At 51.3% G+C, this 16,415-nt stretch overlaps 10 non-coding genes across 10 annotated transcripts; all 10 read right to left on the bottom strand.

Annotated features, from left to right (window-relative positions):
- Positions 1-323: 323 nt before the first annotated feature.
- On the bottom strand, positions 324-407 carry Trnal-uaa. The gene has a single exon. It is a non-coding gene; the product is annotated as a tRNA-Leu (tRNA).
- A 1,572-nt stretch (positions 408-1,979) lies between these two features.
- Positions 1,980-2,063, bottom strand: Trnal-uaa. Its single transcript has one exon. It is a non-coding gene; the product is annotated as a tRNA-Leu (tRNA).
- Positions 2,064-3,635: 1,572 nt separating this feature from the next.
- Positions 3,636-3,719, bottom strand: Trnal-uaa. The gene has a single exon. It is a non-coding gene; the product is annotated as a tRNA-Leu (tRNA).
- A 1,572-nt stretch (positions 3,720-5,291) lies between these two features.
- On the bottom strand, positions 5,292-5,375 carry Trnal-uaa. The gene has a single exon. It is a non-coding gene; the product is annotated as a tRNA-Leu (tRNA).
- Positions 5,376-6,947: 1,572 nt separating this feature from the next.
- Positions 6,948-7,031, bottom strand: Trnal-uaa. Its single transcript has one exon. It is a non-coding gene; the product is annotated as a tRNA-Leu (tRNA).
- A 1,572-nt stretch (positions 7,032-8,603) lies between these two features.
- On the bottom strand, positions 8,604-8,687 carry Trnal-uaa. The gene has a single exon. It is a non-coding gene; the product is annotated as a tRNA-Leu (tRNA).
- Positions 8,688-10,259: 1,572 nt separating this feature from the next.
- Positions 10,260-10,343, bottom strand: Trnal-uaa. Its single transcript has one exon. It is a non-coding gene; the product is annotated as a tRNA-Leu (tRNA).
- Positions 10,344-11,915: 1,572 nt separating this feature from the next.
- On the bottom strand, positions 11,916-11,999 carry Trnal-uaa. The gene has a single exon. It is a non-coding gene; the product is annotated as a tRNA-Leu (tRNA).
- A 1,572-nt stretch (positions 12,000-13,571) lies between these two features.
- On the bottom strand, positions 13,572-13,655 carry Trnal-uaa. Its single transcript has one exon. It is a non-coding gene; the product is annotated as a tRNA-Leu (tRNA).
- Positions 13,656-15,227: 1,572 nt separating this feature from the next.
- On the bottom strand, positions 15,228-15,311 carry Trnal-uaa. The gene has a single exon. It is a non-coding gene; the product is annotated as a tRNA-Leu (tRNA).
- Positions 15,312-16,415: the final 1,104 nt, after the last annotated feature.

Genomic DNA, 16,415 nt, shown 5'->3' with positions numbered 1-16,415 from the left:
GCAGACGTGCGGACGTCTTAGTCCGTGTACAGATCACTTGGGATTTGCCTGACAGTCTCTCGCGTTGCCTTTTAGGGAAGGAAAATGGAATAGCCCTGAGCCACAACACAACGACCACGGAAACGTCCGTGAGAAGAGCTAAAACCCGGCACGAGGAAACTATGTTCCGCTATTTGTTTTCGGCCGCTCGGGCTATCGGACGTGCGACGCCCGCACTGCTGTCACTGTCGTCTCTAGTAAAATCTCCACGGCGTGTTTCTGCGTAATTTACTTGTTCTATAAGATCAAGGGAGTACGTTAGTTTCAGAATGTTTAAATAGCATTGTCAGATGTGGGGTTCGGACCCACGCTCCCTTACGGGAAGCAGAGCTTAAATCTGGCGCCTTAGACCGCTCGGCCAATCTGACGCGCAAGACAAGCGCTCCAGTGACTTCCATCTCTAGCAAGACCTCAGGAACCTCACTCCGAAATCTGTTTCTTTTTTCGGTAGGATGGAATTATGTCAGTTTCAGAATATGTGAGACGCAATGTCAGATGTGGCGTACTAAACGCACCCTCGCTTTCGGGAAACAATGTGGCGCGTTGGACCGCTTTCTTCCGTCGCTTCCAGTTTGAACTGTGACTAGCAAAACTGTATTTAGTAATAGGAACATTTTCACATTGATGCAAAGAAAACTAGATATTAACGAACGGCGAATGAGACCGTTTCCTAGCAACAGCCACGCTGTGCATTACGCACTCGTGGGAAGCCAATGAAATATTTCATGTGAGGCTCTAACTGTCGGCCTTCACTTTCCAATACTTAGGCACTGCCCCCGTGGTACCGACGCATACATACTGAAACGTCTTTGGATCGTCAGTGAGTACTTCATATTAGAAATTTCGTGTTCGCCCTGATGTGCATTAAAGGGCCAATTTATCAGAGAAAGTCAGTTCTGCGCCTAGTTACAGTATGTCACCCTAGCAGCGCCAGGAAATCGGGTTCAGTGGTGCTCGCGTTGCACTCGGCGTTGAGCGCCTGCAGCGCTATCGCCTTCGGCCTCTGGCGCCAGGAGGGAAGGCGACACATGATGGCGCAAGCAGCGCGTAGCAGAAGGCGGTGGTGGTGTGTCGGTCAGCATGGTTGCTTCCCAAGTAGCTGCTCCGGGTTCGAAGGCCGGACATCGCACGGAAGTTGTCTCCTTTACGCAGGAGAGTGTTTTCAACGGTACAAATGGTTTCCCTTCTCCCTTCGTAGGCTAGTGCGGATTACGATTCACAGCATCGTGTGTCTCCATGTGTCGACTTGTCTCGACTTTGCTCGGCTGACGCGAAAGCTGACGCTTGCAAATGGGCGTATATGTAGAGGACAGGCGCTAGAAACGACTGGGAGAGTCCACATCGACAAACACACAACGGACCCTTTCATTTGACTGTGGCCGCACGTTCGCGCCTTTGCGTACCGAGAGCAAGAGGGGGGTCAGCGAGCTGGACCGTACCATTACCGCACAGCAGCACCAAAAACTAAGGAAAAAGGCAAAACTGAAGAAACCAACACACGCGGACTTCCTAGTTCGTCACCCAGCCGAGCACTAACCATGGCCAACGCTGCCTAATTTCGGTAATCGGACATGAACCCGTGTCGTTGGCACGGCATACAAGTTGGCGAGAATGTTGGCAGACGTGCGGACGTCTTAGTCCGTGTACAGATCACTTGGGATTTGCCTGACAGTCTCTCGCGTTGCCTTTTAGGGAAGGAAAATGGAATAGCCCTGAGCCACAACACAACGACCACGGAAACGTCCGTGAGAAGAGCTAAAACCCGGCACGAGGAAACTATGTTCCGCTATTTGTTTTCGGCCGCTCGGGCTATCGGACGTGCGACGCCCGCACTGCTGTCACTGTCGTCTCTAGTAAAATCTCCACGGCGTGTTTCTGCGTAATTTACTTGTTCTATAAGATCAAGGGAGTACGTTAGTTTCAGAATGTTTAAATAGCATTGTCAGATGTGGGGTTCGGACCCACGCTCCCTTACGGGAAGCAGAGCTTAAATCTGGCGCCTTAGACCGCTCGGCCAATCTGACGCGCAAGACAAGCGCTCCAGTGACTTCCATCTCTAGCAAGACCTCAGGAACCTCACTCCGAAATCTGTTTCTTTTTTCGGTAGGATGGAATTATGTCAGTTTCAGAATATGTGAGACGCAATGTCAGATGTGGCGTACTAAACGCACCCTCGCTTTCGGGAAACAATGTGGCGCGTTGGACCGCTTTCTTCCGTCGCTTCCAGTTTGAACTGTGACTAGCAAAACTGTATTTAGTAATAGGAACATTTTCACATTGATGCAAAGAAAACTAGATATTAACGAACGGCGAATGAGACCGTTTCCTAGCAACAGCCACGCTGTGCATTACGCACTCGTGGGAAGCCAATGAAATATTTCATGTGAGGCTCTAACTGTCGGCCTTCACTTTCCAATACTTAGGCACTGCCCCAGTGGTACCGACGCATACATACTGAAACGTCTTTGGATCGTCAGTGAGTACTTCATATTAGAAATTTCGTGTTCGCCCTGATGTGCATTAAAGGGCCAATTTATCAGAGAAAGTCAGTTCTGCGCCTAGTTACAGTATGTCACCCTAGCAGCGCCAGGAAATCGGGTTCAGTGGTGCTCGCGTTGCACTCGGCGTTGAGCGCCTGCAGCGCTATCGCCTTCGGCCTCTGGCGCCAGGAGGGAAGGCGACACATGATGGCGCAAGCAGCGCGTAGCAGAAGGCGGTGGTGGTGTGTCGGTCAGCATGGTTGCTTCCCAAGTAGCTGCTCCGGGTTCGAAGGCCGGACATCGCACGGAAGTTGTCTCCTTTACGCAGGAGAGTGTTTTCAACGGTACAAATGGTTTCCCTTCTCCCTTCGTAGGCTAGTGCGGATTACGATTCACAGCATCGTGTGTCTCCATGTGTCGACTTGTCTCGACTTTGCTCGGCTGACGCGAAAGCTGACGCTTGCAAATGGGCGTATATGTAGAGGACAGGCGCTAGAAACGACTGGGAGAGTCCACATCGACAAACACACAACGGACCCTTTCATTTGACTGTGGCCGCACGTTCGCGCCTTTGCGTACCGAGAGCAAGAGGGGGGTCAGCGAGCTGGACCGTACCATTACCGCACAGCAGCACCAAAAACTAAGGAAAAAGGCAAAACTGAAGAAACCAACACACGCGGACTTCCTAGTTCGTCACCCAGCCGAGCACTAACCATGGCCAACGCTGCCTAATTTCGGTAATCGGACATGAACCCGTGTCGTTGGCACGGCATACAAGTTGGCGAGAATGTTGGCAGACGTGCGGACGTCTTAGTCCGTGTACAGATCACTTGGGATTTGCCTGACAGTCTCTCGCGTTGCCTTTTAGGGAAGGAAAATGGAATAGCCCTGAGCCACAACACAACGACCACGGAAACGTCCGTGAGAAGAGCTAAAACCCGGCACGAGGAAACTATGTTCCGCTATTTGTTTTCGGCCGCTCGGGCTATCGGACGTGCGACGCCCGCACTGCTGTCACTGTCGTCTCTAGTAAAATCTCCACGGCGTGTTTCTGCGTAATTTACTTGTTCTATAAGATCAAGGGAGTACGTTAGTTTCAGAATGTTTAAATAGCATTGTCAGATGTGGGGTTCGAACCCACGCTCCCTTACGGGAAGCAGAGCTTAAATCTGGCGCCTTAGACCGCTCGGCCAATCTGACGCGCAAGACAAGCGCTCCAGTGACTTCCATCTCTAGCAAGACCTCAGGAACCTCACTCCGAAATCTGTTTCTTTTTTCGGTAGGATGGAATTATGTCAGTTTCAGAATATGTGAGACGCAATGTCAGATGTGGCGTACTAAACGCACCCTCGCTTTCGGGAAACAATGTGGCGCGTTGGACCGCTTTCTTCCGTCGCTTCCAGTTTGAACTGTGACTAGCAAAACTGTATTTAGTAATAGGAACATTTTCACATTGATGCAAAGAAAACTAGATATTAACGAACGGCGAATGAGACCGTTTCCTAGCAACAGCCACGCTGTGCATTACGCACTCGTGGGAAGCCAATGAAATATTTCATGTGAGGCTCTAACTGTCGGCCTTCACTTTCCAATACTTAGGCACTGCCCCGGTGGTACCGACGCATACATACTGAAACGTCTTTGGATCGTCAGTGAGTACTTCATATTAGAAATTTCGTGTTCGCCCTGATGTGCATTAAAGGGCCAATTTATCAGAGAAAGTCAGTTCTGCGCCTAGTTACAGTATGTCACCCTAGCAGCGCCAGGAAATCGGGTTCAGTGGTGCTCGCGTTGCACTCGGCGTTGAGCGCCTGCAGCGCTATCGCCTTCGGCCTCTGGCGCCAGGAGGGAAGGCGACACATGATGGCGCAAGCAGCGCGTAGCAGAAGGCGGTGGTGGTGTGTCGGTCAGCATGGTTGCTTCCCAAGTAGCTGCTCCGGGTTCGAAGGCCGGACATCGCACGGAAGTTGTCTCCTTTACGCAGGAGAGTGTTTTCAACGGTACAAATGGTTTCCCTTCTCCCTTCGTAGGCTAGTGCGGATTACGATTCACAGCATCGTGTGTCTCCATGTGTCGACTTGTCTCGACTTTGCTCGGCTGACGCGAAAGCTGACGCTTGCAAATGGGCGTATATGTAGAGGACAGGCGCTAGAAACGACTGGGAGAGTCCACATCGACAAACACACAACGGACCCTTTCATTTGACTGTGGCCGCACGTTCGCGCCTTTGCGTACCGAGAGCAAGAGGGGGGTCAGCGAGCTGGACCGTACCATTACCGCACAGCAGCACCAAAAACTAAGGAAAAAGGCAAAACTGAAGAAACCAACACACGCGGACTTCCTAGTTCGTCACCCAGCCGAGCACTAACCATGGCCAACGCTGCCTAATTTCGGTAATCGGACATGAACCCGTGTCGTTGGCACGGCATACAAGTTGGCGAGAATGTTGGCAGACGTGCGGACGTCTTAGTCCGTGTACAGATCACTTGGGATTTGCCTGACAGTCTCTCGCGTTGCCTTTTAGGGAAGGAAAATGGAATAGCCCTGAGCCACAACACAACGACCACGGAAACGTCCGTGAGAAGAGCTAAAACCCGGCACGAGGAAACTATGTTCCGCTATTTGTTTTCGGCCGCTCGGGCTATCGGACGTGCGACGCCCGCACTGCTGTCACTGTCGTCTCTAGTAAAATCTCCACGGCGTGTTTCTGCGTAATTTACTTGTTCTATAAGATCAAGGGAGTACGTCAGTTTCAGAATGTTTAAATAGCATTGTCAGATGTGGGGTTCGAACCCACGCTCCCTTACGGGAAGCAGAGCTTAAATCTGGCGCCTTAGACCGCTCGGCCAATCTGACGCGCAAGACAAGCGCTCCAGTGACTTCCATCTCTAGCAAGACCTCAGGAACCTCACTCCGAAATCTGTTTCTTTTTTCGGTAGGATGGAATTATGTCAGTTTCAGAATATGTGAGACGCAATGTCAGATGTGGCGTACTAAACGCACCCTCGCTTTCGGGAAACAATGTGGCGCGTTGGACCGCTTTCTTCCGTCGCTTCCAGTTTGAACTGTGACTAGCAAAACTGTATTTAGTAATAGGAACATTTTCACATTGATGCAAAGAAAACTAGATATTAACGAACGGCGAATGAGACCGTTTCCTAGCAACAGCCACGCTGTGCATTACGCACTCGTGGGAAGCCAATGAAATATTTCATGTGAGGCTCTAACTGTCGGCCTTCACTTTCCAATACTTAGGCACTGCCCCGGTGGTACCGACGCATACATACTGAAACGTCTTTGGATCGTCAGTGAGTACTTCATATTAGAAATTTCGTGTTCGCCCTGATGTGCATTAAAGGGCCAATTTATCAGAGAAAGTCAGTTCTGCGCCTAGTTACAGTATGTCACCCTAGCAGCGCCAGGAAATCGGGTTCAGTGGTGCTCGCGTTGCACTCGGCGTTGAGCGCCTGCAGCGCTATCGCCTTCGGCCTCTGGCGCCAGGAGGGAAGGCGACACATGATGGCGCAAGCAGCGCGTAGCAGAAGGCGGTGGTGGTGTGTCGGTCAGCATGGTTGCTTCCCAAGTAGCTGCTCCGGGTTCGAAGGCCGGACATCGCACGGAAGTTGTCTCCTTTACGCAGGAGAGTGTTTTCAACGGTACAAATGGTTTCCCTTCTCCCTTCGTAGGCTAGTGCGGATTACGATTCACAGCATCGTGTGTCTCCATGTGTCGACTTGTCTCGACTTTGCTCGGCTGACGCGAAAGCTGACGCTTGCAAATGGGCGTATATGTAGAGGACAGGCGCTAGAAACGACTGGGAGAGTCCACATCGACAAACACACAACGGACCCTTTCATTTGACTGTGGCCGCACGTTCGCGCCTTTGCGTACCGAGAGCAAGAGGGGGGTCAGCGAGCTGGACCGTACCATTACCGCACAGCAGCACCAAAAACTAAGGAAAAAGGCAAAACTGAAGAAACCAACACACGCGGACTTCCTAGTTCGTCACCCAGCCGAGCACTAACCATGGCCAACGCTGCCTAATTTCGGTAATCGGACATGAACCCGTGTCGTTGGCACGGCATACAAGTTGGCGAGAATGTTGGCAGACGTGCGGACGTCTTAGTCCGTGTACAGATCACTTGGGATTTGCCTGACAGTCTCTCGCGTTGCCTTTTAGGGAAGGAAAATGGAATAGCCCTGAGCCACAACACAACGACCACGGAAACGTCCGTGAGAAGAGCTAAAACCCGGCACCAGGAAACTATGTTCCGCTATTTGTTTTCGGCCGCTCGGGCTATCGGACGTGCGACGCCCGCACTGCTGTCACTGTCGTCTCTAGTAAAATCTCCACGGCGTGTTTCTGCGTAATTTACTTGTTCTATAAGATCAAGGGAGTACGTTAGTTTCAGAATGTTTAAAAAGCATTGTCAGATGTGGGGTTCGAACCCACGCTCCCTTACGGGAAGCAGAGCTTAAATCTGGCGCCTTAGACCGCTCGGCCAATCTGACGCGCAAGACAAGCGCTCCAGTGACTTCCATCTCTAGCAAGACCTCAGGAACCTCACTCCGAAATCTGTTTCTTTTTTCGGTAGGATGGAATTATGTCAGTTTCAGAATATGTGAGACGCAATGTCAGATGTGGCGTACTAAACGCACCCTCGCTTTCGGGAAACAATGTGGCGCGTTGGACCGCTTTCTTCCGTCGCTTCCAGTTTGAACTGTGACTAGCAAAACTGTATTTAGTAATAGGAACATTTTCACATTGATGCAAAGAAAACTAGATATTAACGAACGGCGAATGAGACCGTTTCCTAGCAACAGCCACGCTGTGCATTACGCACTCGTGGGAAGCCAATGAAATATTTCATGTGAGGCTCTAACTGTCGGCCTTCACTTTCCAATACTTAGGCACTGCCCCGGTGGTACCGACGCATACATACTGAAACGTCTTTGGATCGTCAGTGAGTACTTCATATTAGAAATTTCGTGTTCGCCCTGATGTGCATTAAAGGGCCAATTTATCAGAGAAAGTCAGTTCTGCGCCTAGTTACAGTATGTCACCCTAGCAGCGCCAGGAAATCGGGTTCAGTGGTGCTCGCGTTGCACTCGGCGTTGAGCGCCTGCAGCGCTATCGCCTTCGGCCTCTGGCGCCAGGAGGGAAGGCGACACATGATGGCGCAAGCAGCGCGTAGCAGAAGGCGGTGGTGGTGTGTCGGTCAGCATGGTTGCTTCCCAAGTAGCTGCTCCGGGTTCGAAGGCCGGACATCGCACGGAAGTTGTCTCCTTTACGCAGGAGAGTGTTTTCAACGGTACAAATGGTTTCCCTTCTCCCTTCGTAGGCTAGTGCGGATTACGATTCACAGCATCGTGTGTCTCCATGTGTCGACTTGTCTCGACTTTGCTCGGCTGACGCGAAAGCTGACGCTTGCAAATGGGCGTATATGTAGAGGACAGGCGCTAGAAACGACTGGGAGAGTCCACATCGACAAACACACAACGGACCCTTTCATTTGACTGTGGCCGCACGTTCGCGCCTTTGCGTACCGAGAGCAAGAGGGGGGTCAGCGAGCTGGACCGTACCATTACCGCACAGCAGCACCAAAAACTAAGGAAAAAGGCAAAACTGAAGAAACCAACACACGCGGACTTCCTAGTTCGTCACCCAGCCGAGCACTAACCATGGCCAACGCTGCCTAATTTCGGTAATCGGACATGAACCCATGTCGTTGGCACGGCATACAAGTTGGCGAGAATGTTGGCAGACGTGCGGACGTCTTAGTCCGTGTACAGATCACTTGGGATTTGCCTGACAGTCTCTCGCGTTGCCTTTTAGGGAAGGAAAATGGAATAGCCCTGAGCCACAACACAACGACCACGGAAACGTCCGTGAGAAGAGCTAAAACCCGGCACGAGGAAACTATGTTCCGCTATTTGTTTTCGGCCGCTCGGGCTATCGGACGTGCGACGCCCGCACTGCTGTCACTGTCGTCTCTAGTAAAATCTCCACGGCGTGTTTCTGCGTAATTTACTTGTTCCATAAGATCAAGGGAGTACGTTAGTTTCAGAATGTTTAAAAAGCATTGTCAGATGTGGGGTTCGAACCCACGCTCCCTTACGGGAAGCAGAGCTTAAATCTGGCGCCCTAGACCGCTCGGCCAATCTGACGCGCAAGACAAGCGCTCCAGTGACTTCCATCTCTAGCAAGACCTCAGGAACCTCACTCCGAAATCTGTTTCTTTTTTCGGTAGGATGGAATTATGTCAGTTTCAGAATATGTGAGACGCAATGTCAGATGTGGCGTACTAAACGCACCCTCGCTTTCGGGAAACAATGTGGCGCGTTGGACCGCTTTCTTCCGTCGCTTCCAGTTTGAACTGTGACTAGCAAAACTGTATTTAGTAATAGGAACATTTTCACATTGATGCAAAGAAAACTAGATATTAACGAACGGCGAATGAGACCGTTTCCTAGCAACAGCCACGCTGTGCATTACGCACTCGTGGGAAGCCAATGAAATATTTCATGTGAGGCTCTAACTGTCGGCCTTCACTTTCCAATACTTAGGCACTGCCCCGGTGGTACCGACGCATACATACTGAAACGTCTTTGGATCGTCAGTGAGTACTTCATATTAGAAATTTCGTGTTCGCCCTGATGTGCATTAAAGGGCCAATTTATCAGAGAAAGTCAGTTCTGCGCCTAGTTACAGTATGTCACCCTAGCAGCGCCAGGAAATCGGGTTCAGTGGTGCTCGCGTTGCACTCGGCGTTGAGCGCCTGCAGCGCTATCGCCTTCGGCCTCTGGCGCCAGGAGGGAAGGCGACACATGATGGCGCAAGCAGCGCGTAGCAGAAGGCGGTGGTGGTGTGTCGGTCAGCATGGTTGCTTCCCAAGTAGCTGCTCCGGGTTCGAAGGCCGGACATCGCACGGAAGTTGTCTCCTTTACGCAGGAGAGTGTTTTTAACGGTACAAATGGTTTCCCTTCTCCCTTCGTAGGCTAGTGCGGATTACGATTCACAGCATCGTGTGTCTCCATGTGTCGACTTGTCTCGACTTTGCTCGGCTGACGCGAAAGCTGACGCTTGCAAATGGGCGTATATGTAGAGGACAGGCGCTAGAAACGACTGGGAGAGTCCACATCGACAAACACACAACGGACCCTTTCATTTGACTGTGGCCGCACGTTCGCGCCTTTGCGTACCGAGAGCAAGAGGGGGGTCAGCGAGCTGGACCGTACCATTACCGCACAGCAGCACCAAAAACTAAGGAAAAAGGCAAAACTGAAGAAACCAACACACGCGGACTTCCTAGTTCGTCACCCAGCCGAGCACTAACCATGGCCAACGCTGCCTAATTTCGGTAATCGGACATGAACCCGTGTCGTTGGCACGGCATACAAGTTGGCGAGAATGTTGGCAGACGTGCGGACGTCTTAGTCCGTGTACAGATCACTTGGGATTTGCCTGACAGTCTCTCGCGTTGCCTTTTAGGGAAGGAAAATGGAATAGCCCTGAGCCACAACACAACGACCACGGAAACGTCCGTGAGAAGAGCTAAAACCCGGCACGAGGAAACTATGTTCCGCTATTTGTTTTCGGCCGCTCGGGCTATCGGACGTGCGACGCCCGCACTGCTGTCACTGTCGTCTCTAGTAAAATCTCCACGGCGTGTTTCTGCGTAATTTACTTGTTCTATAAGATCAAGGGAGTACGTTAGTTTCAGAATGTTTAAAAAGCATTGTCAGATGTGGGGTTCGAACCCACGCTCCCTTACGGGAAGCAGAGCTTAAATCTGGCGCCTTAGACCGCTCGGCCAATCTGACGCGCAAGACAAGCGCTCCAGTGACTTCCATCTCTAGCAAGACCTCAGGAACCTCACTCCGAAATCTGTTTCTTTTTTCGGTAGGATGGAATTATGTCAGTTTCAGAATATGTGAGACGCAATGTCAGATGTGGCGTACTAAACGCACCCTCGCTTTCGGGAAACAATGTGGCGCGTTGGACCGCTTTCTTCCGTCGCTTCCAGTTTGAACTGTGACTAGCAAAACTGTATTTAGTAATAGGAACATTTTCACATTGATGCAAAGAAAACTAGATATTAACGAACGGCGAATGAGACCGTTTCCTAGCAACAGCCACGCTGTGCATTACGCACTCGTGGGAAGCCAATGAAATATTTCATGTGAGGCTCTAACTGTCGGCCTTCACTTTCCAATACTTAGGCACTGCCCCGGTGGTACCGACGCATACATACTGAAACGTCTTTGGATCGTCAGTGAGTACTTCATATTAGAAATTTCGTGTTCGCCCTGATGTGCATTAAAGGGCCAATTTATCAGAGAAAGTCAGTTCTGCGCCTAGTTACAGTATGTCACCCTAGCAGCGCCAGGAAATCGGGTTCAGTGGTGCTCGCGTTGCACTCGGCGTTGAGCGCCTGCAGCGCTATCGCCTTCGGCCTCTGGCGCCAGGAGGGAAGGCGACACATGATGGCGCAAGCAGCGCGTAGCAGAAGGCGGTGGTGGTGTGTCGGTCAGCATGGTTGCTTCCCAAGTAGCTGCTCCGGGTTCGAAGGCCGGACATCGCACGGAAGTTGTCTCCTTTACGCAGGAGAGTGTTTTCAACGGTACAAATGGTTTCCCTTCTCCCTTCGTAGGCTAGTGCGGATTACGATTCACAGCATCGTGTGTCTCCATGTGTCGACTTGTCTCGACTTTGCTCGGCTGACGCGAAAGCTGACGCTTGCAAATGGGCGTATATGTAGAGGACAGGCGCTAGAAACGACTGGGAGAGTCCACATCGACAAACACACAACGGACCCTTTCATTTGACTGTGGCCGCACGTTCGCGCCTTTGCGTACCGAGAGCAAGAGGGGGGTCAGCGAGCTGGACCGTACCATTACCGCACAGCAGCACCAAAAACTAAGGAAAAAGGCAAAACTGAAGAAACCAACACACGCGGACTTCCTAGTTCGTCACCCAGCCGAGCACTAACCATGGCCAACGCTGCCTAATTTCGGTAATCGGACATGAACCCGTGTCGTTGGCACGGCATACAAGTTGGCGAGAATGTTGGCAGACGTGCGGACGTCTTAGTCCGTGTACAGATCACTTGGGATTTGCCTGACAGTCTCTCGCGTTGCCTTTTAGGGAAGGAAAATGGAATAGCCCTGAGCCACAACACAACGACCACGGAAACGTCCGTGAGAAGAGCTAAAACCCGGCACGAGGAAACTATGTTCCGCTATTTGTTTTCGGCCGCTCGGGCTATCGGACGTGCGACGCCCGCACTGCTGTCACTGTCGTCTCTAGTAAAATCTCCACGGCGTGTTTCTGCGTAATTTACTTGTTCTATAAGATCAAGGGAGTACGTTAGTTTCAGAATGTTTAAAAAGCATTGTCAGATGTGGGGTTCGAACCCACGCTCCCTTACGGGAAGCAGAGCTTAAATCTGGCGACTTAGACCGCTCGGCCAATCTGACGCGCAAGACAAGCGCTCCAGTGACTTCCATCTCTAGCAAGACCTCAGGAACCTCACTCCGAAATCTGTTTCTTTTTTCGGTAGGATGGAATTATGTCAGTTTCAGAATATGTGAGACGCAATGTCAGATGTGGCGTACTAAACGCACCCTCGCTTTCGGGAAACAATGTGGCGCGTTGGACCGCTTTCTTCCGTCGCTTCCAGTTTGAACTGTGACTAGCAAAACTGTATTTAGTAATAGGAACATTTTCACATTGATGCAAAGAAAACTAGATATTAACGAACGGCGAATGAGACCGTTTCCTAGCAACAGCCACGCTGTGCATTACGCACTCGTGGGAAGCCAATGAAATATTTCATGTGAGGCTCTAACTGTCGGCCTTCACTTTCCAATACTTAGGCACTGCCCCGGTGGTACCGACGCATACATACTGAAACGTCTTTGGATCGTCAGTGAGTACTTCATATTAGAAATTTCGTGTTCGCCCTGATGTGCATTAAAGGGCCAATTTATCAGAGAAAGTCAGTTCTGCGCCTAGTTACAGTATGTCACCCTAGCAGCGCCAGGAAATCGGGTTCAGTGGTGCTCGCGTTGCACTCGGCGTTGAGCGCCTGCAGCGCTATCGCCTTCGGCCTCTGGCGCCAGGAGGGAAGGCGACACATGATGGCGCAAGCAGCGCGTAGCAGAAGGCGGTGGTGGTGTGTCGGTCAGCATGGTTGCTTCCCAAGTAGCTGCTCCGGGTTCGAAGGCCGGACATCGCACGGAAGTTGTCTCCTTTACGCAGGAGAGTGTTTTCAACGGTACAAATGGTTTCCCTTCTCCCTTCGTAGGCTAGTGCGGATTACGATTCACAGCATCGTGTGTCTCCATGTGTCGACTTGTCTCGACTTTGCTCGGCTGACGCGAAAGCTGACGCTTGCAAATGGGCGTATATGTAGAGGACAGGCGCTAGAAACGACTGGGAGAGTCCACATCGACAAACACACAACGGACCCTTTCATTTGACTGTGGCCGCACGTTCGCGCCTTTGCGTACCGAGAGCAAGAGGGGGGTCAGCGAGCTGGACCGTACCATTACCGCACAGCAGCACCAAAAACTAAGGAAAAAGGCAAAACTGAAGAAACCAACACACGCGGACTTCCTAGTTCGTCACCCAGCCGAGCACTAACCATGGCCAACGCTGCCTAATTTCGGTAATCGGACATGAACCCGTGTCGTTGGCACGGCATACAAGTTGGCGAGAATGTTGGCAGACGTGCGGACGTCTTAGTCCGTGTACAGATCACTTGGGATTTGCCTGACAGTCTCTCGCGTTGCCTTTTAGGGAAGGAAAATGGAATAGCCCTGAGCCACAACACAACGACCACGGAAACGTCCGTGAGAAGAGCTAAAACCCGGCACGAGGAAACTATGTTCCGCTATTTGTTTTCGGCCGCTCGGGCTATCGGACGTGCGACGCCCGCACTGCTGTCACTGTCGTCTCTAGTAAAATCTCCACGGCGTGTTTCTGCGTAATTTACTTGTTCTATAAGATCAAGGGAGTACGTTAGTTTCAGAATGTTTAAAAAGCATTGTCAGATGTGGGGTTCGAACCCACGCTCCCTTACGGGAAGCAGAGCTTAAATCTGGCGACTTAGACCGCTCGGCCAATCTGACGCGCAAGACAAGCGCTCCAGTGACTTCCATCTCTAGCAAGACCTCAGGAACCTCACTCCGAAATCTGTTTCTTTTTTCGGTAGGATGGAATTATGTCAGTTTCAGAATATGTGAGACGCAATGTCAGATGTGGCGTACTAAACGCACCCTCGCTTTCGGGAAACAATGTGGCGCGTTGGACCGCTTTCTTCCGTCGCTTCCAGTTTGAACTGTGACTAGCAAAACTGTATTTAGTAATAGGAACATTTTCACATTGATGCAAAGAAAACTAGATATTAACGAACGGCGAATGAGACCGTTTCCTAGCAACAGCCACGCTGTGCATTACGCACTCGTGGGAAGCCAATGAAATATTTCATGTGAGGCTCTAACTGTCGGCCTTCACTTTCCAATACTTAGGCACTGCCCCGGTGGTACCGACGCATACATACTGAAACGTCTTTGGATCGTCAGTGAGTACTTCATATTAGAAATTTCGTGTTCGCCCTGATGTGCATTAAAGGGCCAATTTATCAGAGAAAGTCAGTTCTGCGCCTAGTTACAGTATGTCACCCTAGCAGCGCCAGGAAATCGGGTTCAGTGGTGCTCGCGTTGCACTCGGCGTTGAGCGCCTGCAGCGCTATCGCCTTCGGCCTCTGGCGCCAGGAGGGAAGGCGACACATGATGGCGCAAGCAGCGCGTAGCAGAAGGCGGTGGTGGTGTGTCGGTCAGCATGGTTGCTTCCCAAGTAGCTGCTCCGGGTTCGAAGGCCGGACATCGCACGGAAGTTGTCTCCTTTACGCAGGAGAGTGTTTTCAACGGTACAAATGGTTTCCCTTCTCCCTTCGTAGGCTAGTGCGGATTACGATTCACAGCATCGTGTGTCTCCATGTGTCGACTTGTCTCGACTTTGCTCGGCTGACGCGAAAGCTGACGCTTGCAAATGGGCGTATATGTAGAGGACAGGCGCTAGAAACGACTGGGAGAGTCCACATCGACAAACACACAACGGACCCTTTCATTTGACTGTGGCCGCACGTTCGCGCCTTTGCGTACCGAGAGCAAGAGGGGGGTCAGCGAGCTGGACCGTACCATTACCGCACAGCAGCACCAAAAACTAAGGAAAAAGGCAAAACTGAAGAAACCAACACACGCGGACTTCCTAGTTCGTCACCCAGCCGAGCACTAACCATGGCCAACGCTGCCTAATTTCGGTAATCGGACATGAACCCATGTCGTTGGCACGGCATACAAGTTGGCGAGAATGTTGGCAGACGTGCGGACGTCTTAGTCCGTGTACAGATCACTTGGGATTTGCCTGACAGTCTCTCGCGTTGCCTTTTAGGGAAGGAAAATGGAATAGCCCTGAGCCACAACACAACGACCACGGAAACGTCCGTGAGAAGAGCTAAAACCCGGCACGAGGAAACTATGTTCCGCTATTTGTTTTCGGCCGCTCGGGCTATCGGACGTGCGACGCCCGCACTGCTGTCACTGTCGTCTCTAGTAAAATCTCCACGGCGTGTTTCTGCGTAATTTACTTGTTCCATAAGATCAAGGGAGTACGTTAGTTTCAGAATGTTTAAAAAGCATTGTCAGATGTGGGGTTCGAACCCACGCTCCCTTACGGGAAGCAGAGCTTAAATCTGGCGCCCTAGACCGCTCGGCCAATCTGACGCGCAAGACAAGCGCTCCAGTGACTTCCATCTCTAGCAAGACCTCAGGAACCTCACTCCGAAATCTGTTTCTTTTTTCGGTAGGATGGAATTATGTCAGTTTCAGAATATGTGAGACGCAATGTCAGATGTGGCGTACTAAACGCACCCTCGCTTTCGGGAAACAATGTGGCGCGTTGGACCGCTTTCTTCCGTCGCTTCCAGTTTGAACTGTGACTAGCAAAACTGTATTTAGTAATAGGAACATTTTCACATTGATGCAAAGAAAACTAGATATTAACGAACGGCGAATGAGACCGTTTCCTAGCAACAGCCACGCTGTGCATTACGCACTCGTGGGAAGCCAATGAAATATTTCATGTGAGGCTCTAACTGTCGGCCTTCACTTTCCAATACTTAGGCACTGCCCCGGTGGTACCGACGCATACATACTGAAACGTCTTTGGATCGTCAGTGAGTACTTCATATTAGAAATTTCGTGTTCGCCCTGATGTGCATTAAAGGGCCAATTTATCAGAGAAAGTCAGTTCTGCGCCTAGTTACAGTATGTCACCCTAGCAGCGCCAGGAAATCGGGTTCAGTGGTGCTCGCGTTGCACTCGGCGTTGAGCGCCTGCAGCGCTATCGCCTTCGGCCTCTGGCGCCAGGAGGGAAGGCGACACATGATGGCGCAAGCAGCGCGTAGCAGAAGGCGGTGGTGGTGTGTCGGTCAGCATGGTTGCTTCCCAAGTAGCTGCTCCGGGTTCGAAGGCCGGACATCGCACGGAAGTTGTCTCCTTTACGCAGGAGAGTGTTTTCAACGGTACAAATGGTTTCCCTTCTCCCTTCGTAGGCTAGTGCGGATTACGATTCACAGCATCGTGTGTCTCCATGTGTCGACTTGTCTCGACTTTGCTCGGCTGACGCGAAAGCTGACGCTTGCAAATGGGCGTATATGTAGAGGACAGGCGCTAGAAACGACTGGGAGAGTCCACATCGACAAACACACAACGGACCCTTTCATTTGACTGTGGCCGCACGTTCGCGCCTTTGCGTACCGAGAGCAAGAGGGGGGTCAGCGAGCTGGACCGTACCATTACCGCACAGCAGCACCAAAAACTAAGGAA

The sequence above is a fragment of the Schistocerca piceifrons genome, unplaced genomic scaffold, assembly GCF_021461385.2.
Source record: "Schistocerca piceifrons isolate TAMUIC-IGC-003096 unplaced genomic scaffold, iqSchPice1.1 HiC_scaffold_1235, whole genome shotgun sequence".
NCBI classification, from domain to species: Eukaryota; Metazoa; Arthropoda; class Insecta; order Orthoptera; family Acrididae; genus Schistocerca; species Schistocerca piceifrons.
The sequence above is the reverse complement of the archived record's forward strand: the minus strand, read 5'-3'. Positions and strand labels throughout refer to the sequence as shown.